The following is a 10,368-nucleotide window of genomic DNA, read 5'->3' on the forward strand; positions in this document are numbered from 1 at the left end:
CAGCAGGCCGACCCATCTGTCTGAGAGACGTAGGAGTGATAGAGACAAAAAAATGTGAAAGAGGGATGAAAAGAGTCAGAGAAAGGGATCAAATGACAGAAAAAAGGAAGAGAGAAATAAAGAGAGTCAGAGGAAAGAAGATTGAGTCATCACTGCATCCTTGGTTGCTCTCCGTTCAGTTTTTGGCTCTGTGTGTGTGTGTGTGTGTGTGTGTGTGTGTGTGTGTGTCTGGCATGTCAGCTGTGGCTGGCTAACAAGCTGCACCCTCAACAGCCTATTATCTAGAGCATGGCAACTGGCCCATACCTGCAAGGTGTGTGTGTGTCTGTGTGTGTGTGTGTGTGTGTGTGTGTGTGTGTGTGTGTGTGTGAGATTCAGAGCGTGGCAGCTGTGTCATACCTGCGAGCATCTTCGGGGCGCTCTCCTCGTCTGTAATGGAGCAGAAGAGGGGGATTGTGGGAGAGATGAAGGACAAAACTGGTATCTTCTGCCTCCCCCTCGTCTCTTTCTCCCCCCTTCCTCCTTCCACCGTGTCAGGAAGGGCGGCGTGGACGTTTTCTCTCTCCTCCTTGGAGGACAGAGAGGAGACAGGGTGCCAGAGGCCATTTACACACATTCGACACACAACCACACATACACTCGGACAATACACATTGGTTTTATTCATTCATGTTTGCATGAATTCATCCATATGTCAAGGACATTATCACCCAAGCCATCCTAACAAACTCTTCATGATGCTTTATCTATGCTAAGATGCTAAGAACAAACAGTCTGATAAATGACTGTATACTGTAAACTAACCAGCAGACACACACAATGAAACATTAGGTGGTGAACATAGTTGAGCTTTTAAAAGAGTAAGAGGCAGATATTTTATATTTGATGATATCTTAATGCTTTCCTTACAACTTGTTTCTGCTCTTCTTCAAGTGTCTGGAAAAGTCTCTATCTGGAAATGCTTGGTTTAAAGTTACAATATCAAACCTCACATCTGATGCTATTTATCATTATTTTTATTTTTCATTAATAGCAATTGAATATATTTGCATTTTAAAATGACCTTTCTATAATGTAGTTTTATAGTTGCTGCCAGAGTTTGCCATACACTTACTGAGAGGGGTTAACAGAAGAAGATATGCACAGATAAGTCAAGACGGAAATCTTAAGGTTTATAACTTAAAGGTCAGAGAAAGATTCTGGATGTTTGTGGTAAATAAATTATTCCAATTGTATGGCAACTAAACCAAAGAAACCAATGATAAAAACATTTAAGAGTCACTGAACCAGAAATACTGTTGAAAAGAATCAAAGTATACAGCATCAAATAGGTTAGATCTGCCACTGCTGGCAAAACAACTATCAAAGATGATGATAATGCGTGTGAATATTAATTAGAGTGGGGATTTTCAAAATAAAAAAACACCCAGGTAAAGACAGGTAGCATTTCTCGCTGTTCAGCTGTGTTGGATTTATCTGCTCTTTCTCTGTCTCTATCCCTCCTTTCCTCCTCTCTTTTATTCTTCCCCTCTTCTCTCACCGTGACCAGAAGAAGTTCTTCTGCACTGGTGCCCCTCCATCCAACCTTCCAAGCAGAAAACCTGCACGCACACACACACACACACACACACACACACACAGGCGGACACTTCTCCCACCTACCCGCACACACCTCCAACACACGCACGCACACATACACACACACACTCATACATACACACACACACACACACCTACCTCCCACCCCCCGCCACATGCGTACACACTCACCACCGGCCACACCAGCGGAGGCCTTAGGGCTCAGCCATCTGCTGCCCACCCAGCCCATCTCCCCCCTCTGTGGTGCCCACCTTCCCAACATATGCAGCCCTTGCCCTGGGTAAGGTGGCAGGGGCACTGGCCCCGGCCCTGGCCAGGAGATAGGGGTGAAGGAGCACATATGTAGCCCAGACGGTGTGTGCGACAGAGGAGGGGGAGAAAAGGCACAGAGACAAATTAAGGATTAGACAGCTCCCTCCTTGAATCTCTACGTCTATTTCCCGCACTGTCTCACCCATATGGCTTGTTTCTTGCATGTTCACACCAGCTCAGTGACCACCAAGGTCGCACCCTGCAAAGGGCTACTGAGGCCTCAAGCAAGGCAGTGGAGAACAGAGCAAAGGGAGGGAGACATGGAGGGAGTGGGGGGGGGAGGTGGTGATGGTGGGGCTGGCATCGTCACCGAGACACCTCCTATTTTTTGCGTCCTTTTTTTTTCTATCCTTCACTTCCTCTCTCTATCTCTTCCCTCTGTTAAATATTGCCTCAGGGCATTCTCCGCAACAAAAGGCAGGAAAAAAAACAAGTGTGGCACTTTCATCCTCCCATCATCCTTTCCATCCATCTACCCGACCCTCTGTCTCTTCTGGATAAGAGGTGTGTGTATGTGTGTGTGCGAAACAAGTAATGTGACAGCAGCGGTGGACATTTTGTTTCAACGCTTACATTAATTTCATTGACTATTCCACAGTCTTCCATATTTCATGAGTGTTCTTTTGCATGCACAGGCGATGCACCACTCTCCAATTCTCTTTAGTCTTCCTGTGCCTCTTTACACGTTCCAGGAAACCTGCCGCTCATGTCAGTATCAGGTTAGGTTAGAAAGCCAACGGGGAATCAGGCCAAGAACACTGGAAAGTTCACACAATACAGTTGTGGTGACGGTTGTAGTTACTGGCAGTTTGTGCAGTTGTCCAACTAAGTTTGCAGGAAAAACACTAGTAGCAATAGTGATATTGAAAAACTGACTTATCTTTGGATGAACATAGTAGAAACAATATCTGTGATGGAATTTCCAAAAGCAGCTAAAATGCACAGATGGCTGCCAAGCAAACAGTAAAAATTCCCTCATTATACCTTCACCAAAACATATAGATCAAAGACAAAATTCAAAAGTCAATCACAAAAGTCATAACTATTCCAATAATAGTATTTATAAGATACAGCTTGTATTTGAATGTAACCGATAATACTATAATAACATCTGCACAGTCTAAACCCACATTTATTGGAAGCCAACAAATGTATATTATGCAAATGCTAAAATAAAAAAATCATTACCTGTATAGCTGATGTACTTTCTAACTCTAATATGTAAATGTCAGATGGACACAACAGCTCTTTGTCTGGTTATATTCCTGTTATTGAATTAATAACATCTGTACTCTGCCTGTTTGTGAGAAGCTTTCTGAATCCTTCATCTTCTGTTTTTTTTTTATCTGACAGAAGATTAAGCTGTTACGCACGTGTGTGTTGGGAAAAAAAAGCAAGCTGGAGATAATAAGTGTGTGTATGTGAGAGGGAATTTGTGTGTGTGTGTATGTGTGTGTGTGTGTGTGCGTGCGTGCTGCGTCTGATGGATGAGTGATTAAATAAATCATGGTAACCTTTCCTGTAACCTTTCCCCCCTCCCCAGCCCCCCGTCTGACCTTACAAGACCCACGTACATTAAAGACTCCTCTCTTCTCCTTCATCTCTCCCCTCTTCCTCACTCCCCTGTCCCTTTTCTTCATCTCTTTTACATAACTGTAATCCTTTCTCTCCTCCTCCCTTTCCTTTTTTACTTCCTTTGCCTAATATTATCATATTGACCAGTTTAACAAATTTCCATTTCAGTTTGTGTAATATTATGTTAATACAGACTACCTTTGAAATATCTAATTGAAAAATGATCTAACACTGTATTCCTATTTTTCAAAAGTTTTACATTTGGATTTATTTTTGGCAAGTGTTTTAGTGACAGTCCAGCCATCCTAGTGTGGAGCTCAGCTTGGAGCCCCATGAGAGGGTAAAAATTCAATTGTTGCAAATGTGCAAAATGAAAAATAATAGTAGAGCAGATTGCCTGTGTGGCTCAGTAAAACTGGGGTGTTTACATCACTTACAGTATATATTAGCAGTAGTACAGAGGGTAAAAGGTGGCTAGACATGTAAAAGTGTTAAAGTACTCAAGTAAAAGTACTCAACAAAATACTTACTTGAGTCAATATATGGCAGTATTTACTGTAAAAACCACTGGAGAAGTAACTTTGTGAGAAAAACAGCTAAAACAATGGAAGAAACATTTTTTATCTCTAGAAATCTTCACTGTTATTCTGACTTTCCACTGTTCTGAGCTTGACAGTGGGAACAGCTTGTTCTCAGGCTTTTGACCATATCACATGGTCCTCATCAGCAGACTGAGTTTGCAAAGTCGCTGTTTCAAACTGTCTGTGATTTTGAGCAACTCTAGATCTTCTCTAGTCTAATAATCATGACTCCAATAAAAATGATGATTCAGGAGTTGTTGTTTTTTTCTCTAAGTTGACTTACAACAACCTGTAGAGCTGTATGGTTCTGGTCTAAGCTGTTTTCTGTAGCAATACTGTAGTTATCAAACTATGTAGGAAGATCCCCTAAGTATTCGTTGGTCAACTTTCTCTCCAAGTGGTAGGAAACAGGCCAGGACTCCACATCCACACCCATCTCAAAGTTGAGCTTTACAGTTTATTCTTGACCTTAGAAACCTGCACTTGAGAAAACAATCTCAACTCAAAGTCGTCCGACTTCCTTACATTTTCTCCCTTGCTTGTTCCCCGGTTTTGTTTGCGTCAGACCAGAGAGAGGCCCCTGCTTTCCTTCCATCAGGCCAAACTCTGAACTCCCCGAACCTAAAAACCTAAAAGCGGTTCAACTGTTCCCTTCCTTTAGTGTTAATCTGTGTGTGTGTGGCTGTCAGTGTGTGCGTGTGATCTTTAAGATCCGCAGGTTCAAACGACTACTCCCACCATGCCTTGCCACTGAACTCACCAAGAGGTCGCTGAGACACCACAATGTGCGCAAATGTGTGTGTACAAGCATGAGTGTATTTGTGTGTGTGTGTGTGTGTGTGTGTGTGTGTTAGTGTGTGAGCTGACTCCCTGATCTCCTGCTCTAATACCCTGAGGACCTTTGGTTCCTTAACTATAGGTGGTCCTAAGCAACCAACCCACACACCCACATACAAACACACACAGTTCATACACGCACACACACATCTTCAGAGGATATCAAAGATTAGACTTCAATCATCCTCACCTCTTGAAGTCTTGAAGAACGAACACCTCATGTGAAAGGTCAGCGCACGCCTGGAGAGCGACGCCAAAATCAATATGCAACGATGAAGGTGATGACGAGGATGAATAACAGAACGTAGAGGATGGTGAGGATGATGAAAACAAAGAGGCAGAAGATAATGATCACAGATGTAAGAATAGGGAAGAACAGACCTGGTGATTTCTTTTTTGACATTCCCAAAGTTGTAATGTTTGGCTTTTTTCTTTGTTCTAACGACACAGGCGGACAAGAGAGACTGAACTGTTCTTCTTAGCCCGCCCAGTTCTGTCTAAATAAAGGCTGAATGAAGGAATGAAGGAAAAAGTCATTTGGAAACCTTCCAGTTCTGCTACGTGACCCAAATGCAACTGCTCCCAAAAACTATTGTTGCATAAAACTTTGGACTTTGTTTTTCATATGCATCCATGTAATCTGTTGTAAGTGATGAAAGCTCTCGGTTGGGTTTGGGTTTAAATTTGGGAGTACCAGTTTGGCTCAGCAGCATCGGGTCTTAAAGATGTCGGTCGGTTTAAGGCCTGTTCTGAACTCTTTCCACTTTAAGACAGTTTGTGCTGCAGGACCGTAAAAATCGTACTTATTGTCTCTGTTCCCCACAATAACTTTTTTAATGTGCAGATGCAAGAATAATTGAGCAGTTTCTCCTCTACTGGTTCGGTGCAGTTTGCTTGTGCTGAACTTTGCTTGGCCCGGAGTGCTGAGTAACTGATTGAGATAGGAACAGGGAGGCTTATCTCTGAACGCTTGGTGTTTGGATACGTATGATGTCAGACCAGTTCTCATAATGCTTTCTAGGCTGCGTGTACAGATAAGCTTTGGGATCTGGAGAAGGTAGAGACATATGCAGGTAGCAAACAAGACACAATTGAAATTGGAGCAAGAGAAAGGGCCTGTTTCTGTTTGTTTGTTCAAGTGTGCGTTTGTGTTCATGCATATGTATGTGTGTGGGGTGTTCTTCTATGCTGAGCTTACTTTTAGCTCACCGTACTCCCTGAGCAGTGACCGGAGCAGTAAGCCCCCGTCCAAGCACTTGGAATCTGGAACGAGGCGAGGAGGAAGAAGAGGATGGATGGGAAAGAAAGAGAGCGATGCGATGGGGGAGAAAAAGGATGGAGCGCAAAGAAAGGGAGGACAGGAGAAGAGCGGAGGCAGAGACAGGCAGACAGAGCAGCAGCACATGGAACGGCACAAAACAGAAAGAACTGACGAATGAATGGAACCGAACGAAAGGAGGAGAAGTGTTGGATTGAGGGATGAGAGGGAAGGCGAGGCCACCTCTTCTTCTCCCTCTCCTCCTCTCGTCCCTCCTCTTCCCCCCGTGAGAATGCCACGCATATGTGTGTGTGTGTGTGTATTTTCTTCCTCGTCAGATCTGCCGCGCTTTCATTCTCACACAAAGACAGGACGTAGACGTACCTGGCACAGGGGGACGTGAAGGAGCTGGCAGTGGTGTGTGCATGAGTGTGTGTGTGTGTGTGTGTGTGTGTGTGTGTGAGAGAGAGAGAGAGAGAGAGAGACAGATAAAAAGACACTGGCTCACCTGCCTGGCAGACAAGGGTGGCCTGTCTGTCTGAGATGTCCCACTTAACACTGACTAATGCACTTAACCCACTCGACAGCAGCATGCACTCACTTTCTTCTTTCTTCCTCCCTCTTTCCCAGCCTCTTTCACACACTCACACTTTCATATACACACTTGTTTGACATTTAGTGTTGCAGTATTTCATATAAGAATTATTTTAAGAAGAGTTTTCCTGTTTATTACTGAAATCTGGGTGCTCAGTTTTGGTTTCATCATCCTCTAAAATTACTTCAAGGTTCACTTCATCCAACAACATATTTTAAACAGTACATTTTATTTTTGCTGTTCAGTTTTTTTGTCCTGCAAGCAGCTGTTTGAATTTATGGATGGCAATGTCAGTCCACCTATAACTACTGGATGGTTTGCTAAGACTTCATGGTCTCAAGATGATTAAGTTTACTGGCTGTTTTTTGACAATGAGTGATTGTGCCTGCAGAGATGCTGCAGTAATTTGAAGTATTCTTTAATAGTTCATTTGCAAGTAAAATACTAGAAAAAGGCATGAACATCACCATGGAGCAATTGATTGCAGCACTTAGCAGAACAGCGCTGCTTTTCTTATTCAATAAGAACTGGGTTTAAAAAACACCAAAAAGTAAATTTGTACTCGTTGAGATTTTTTTTTTTTTGTAATACAATTCATGTGTAGTTAATTTCATTTCCTTTTTTTGTTGAGCAGGAGAGTTTAGCTTTGAAAAAATAAATTGGCTGAAAAGTCAAATTGCTGCCCAACAGCTGCAGCAGAATGAGTTTTGACGCCGGTGTGAAAATGTGTCCATGCTAAAGAAATTGGAGGGGTCTGCAATGCAACACAAACAAACAATAAACAAGGAAGCAAACAAATTGATGCACACATGAATAAACACACATATACACACACACAGCAATCCTCTATGCTGCAATTAGCTTGTTTTAAAGGAAACAAATAACAGTAATTTCAACAGAACAGCATCCATAACAATTCACCCCTGGAGGGGATCAGCTATTTGAACACGCCTGTACACACACACACACACAAAGAATAAAGGAGACACAATACTAACATGCCAAACATGCACAAGCACATACACAATCACATAGTTGGGTATGTGGAGGTAGTCATATTCAGATACAACAGACGGAAACACACAAAGGTGCACATACATACTAACACACAGACACACACAGATACACACACACACACACAAGCACACACACACACACACACCTCCATTAAGTGTACTTGAGAGCAGCAGAGAGGGTCAGCTCAGTGTCTGAGTTATTACGCTACTTTGTTCTGCCTCAGTGGGAAGGCTGCACCCTGCACACACACACACACACACACGCACACACACATACAAAGAATTATTATTACCCATCAACACTCAAGGTGCAAATATAAAAGGGTTGGTTTTATAATGGATTGAGAGAGATGAATAAAAGAATAGGTAAAAAGATAGACAGATAAATGGAGAGAGAAAGCATCTGGTCGCTGTTTCTTTGCATGTGTGTAGAAGTTTGCAGCTGACTGCGAGAACCAACCTCTGTCTCTCCCTCTTTATATCTCCCCACCTCTCCATCCATCTATCCATCCCTTCCTATCCGTCTGGGTGTACAACAATGGCATGAAACATCTGCGGCTACCAGGTAATTATGGCAGAGCCAAAACAGCGGGCAGTGCCGCACCGATGAGCTCCGGCACCCCGCAATTAGCCCTGCATCTCCATCTTCCCTCGCCCTGTTGCTCCCCCGATGACCAGCATATTATCTCTCTGAAGAGACCCGGGAGACAGAGGAGAGTGCAGAGGGAAAATAGACAGACGAGTGATCTCAAAGGGAGATGAGTGGTGGGAGATGAGGACACGGCCAAAACTGTCCATATGAACATTTCATGATGTCTTTTTTTCAAATCCATATTTGGATTTCTTTGTATTGTTTTTAACATTTATTAAATGCAATTAATCTTTATTTTACTGCTCTTCAACCTGTACTTGATTCACAGATGTCTGTGAGCACCTGAACGTCCTCTGGTGTACAGAAAGTGATGTTTTAGGAACAGGATTAGCAATTATGCCTGGACAGCTGTGGATGACAGTACCACACACAGAAACCTCCCATTCATTTGAATTAAGAAGGGGGTGAGATGTATTCAGTGCAGAAGGAACTCATGAGTGTTAGCTTTATGCCAAAGATGGTGCCAAAAATCTTGTAGTGGCAAATTCATGAAAATGTTATTTCACTAATTTGAAAGAAATTTCTGTAATTCTGCACTCGTTCTTTGGTAGAAAAGGTTTTTATTCAGCAGACTCTCAATGTCCCCAAGGGAAGGAACTTAAAATGAAAGGATTTAAACCTGTATATTTCACAACAAATTACTTCAGATTCATTTAATTTGTATAGTTTGATCCCTATGAATATCATTCAAGGTGTAAGGAAAATTAAACTGTCCAATCTTTATCCTCAGCTCTGTCTTTATACTGAATACTTGCACTTTTGTGACTGATGAAAGTTACGTTTGGAGCTTCTTTTCTTTTTTGACAAGGTACAGAAGTCTGTCTCATTGTATTTGATTATATCATTTAAATTTATTCTTGTATCAGTCCTGTATCAGATATAACTATCAGCATAGGAAGCTGTAGTGAATAAAGTTGTGATGGAAGGAGGACAGGGAGTGAAGCCACATGAGCATTTTGAAGCTCAATAGTTTAGCAATTCAAATTCAAATCCCAGTTTATTTACTGTTTTCCAAACTTTTCCATAGGGGCAGCTTCCCTCGCCTTCTCACATTTACCATCCACTGTGTCTTCATGACGCGCGTTTGATTGGTAGGTGTATGACTGCTTGTGCGCACACACATTTACATGTGTCAGTGTGTGTCTGTGTTAGCTCTCCTCTGTTTGTGCAATTGTTTGCTTATGCATGTGCACCCCGAGAGCGTATGTGTGTTTCTGACTGTGGGTGCAATTTATGATGTGTACTTTTTTTCTCTTCCTAGTCCAGGAGTCCCCGTCAGGACCCCTAGGCGTCCCTGTGCCTGCCTGCCAAAAACGTCTGCATCTCCTGGACCCCCTCGAGGCAGGGGACAGCCAAATGTCACTTGGACCCTCTACAGAGTGGTGAGAGGAGGACAGGAAGAGGCGAATGGGAGAGGGGTGGTGGTGGTGGAGGAGGAAGGAGGAGAGGGGGAGGAGATGGGGAATTGAATGAGAGGGACGCAAAAGTTAAAGAGGAGATACAAGGATATAAGAGTTTGAGACGACAGGTGGATGGAGGGAGCTAGAAACTGAATCTCATAGCATATTAACCAAAATGTCACTCTAACAAATAATAGTGATTCAGTGATTATTTGACAAGAGCTAACATTCCTATTACAATGCTATTAATCCTCAACTCTCCTAGACCTTCTCGTTGGATCTTTGTTCCTGTATATTTACTCACTTTTCTCACAACAACAGATGGATAAAAGTGGTTTTAGACAATTTCCGGAATCATATTGGGGGTCATTTTAGTTTAGTCCTGTGTCCACACATTTACATCCTTTGCATTGCTGCTCAGCAGTTTCCACAAGTTCTTAGATTGATTTCCTTCTTCCCAGGCAACCAGCGGCTTTGGCAGCCTGTTTCAGGCAAATACAGTATGAAACTATGCAGACTTCAGATTTGCATGTGATACATTAA

The 10,368-nt window shown here is 42.7% G+C and overlaps 1 long non-coding RNA gene across 1 annotated transcript in view; it reads left to right on the forward strand.

The window, feature by feature from the left end:
• The window catches only part of LOC139609766 (uncharacterized), a 177,757-nt gene extending 168,322 nt beyond the window's left edge, over positions 1–9,435 (forward strand). The window contains exon 8 of the long non-coding RNA XR_011685350.1: positions 8,339–9,435. This is a non-coding gene — a long non-coding RNA (uncharacterized lncRNA). The remainder of the gene's footprint in view (positions 1–8,338) is intronic.
• Positions 9,436–10,368: the final 933 nt, after the last annotated feature.

Source organism: Trachinotus anak, unplaced genomic scaffold, assembly GCF_046630095.1.
Source record: "Trachinotus anak isolate AG129_WGS33_773 ecotype Australia unplaced genomic scaffold, CSIRO_AGI_Tana_v1 ptg000026l, whole genome shotgun sequence".
In the NCBI taxonomy this organism is placed as follows: Eukaryota; Metazoa; Chordata; class Actinopteri; order Carangiformes; family Carangidae; genus Trachinotus; species Trachinotus anak.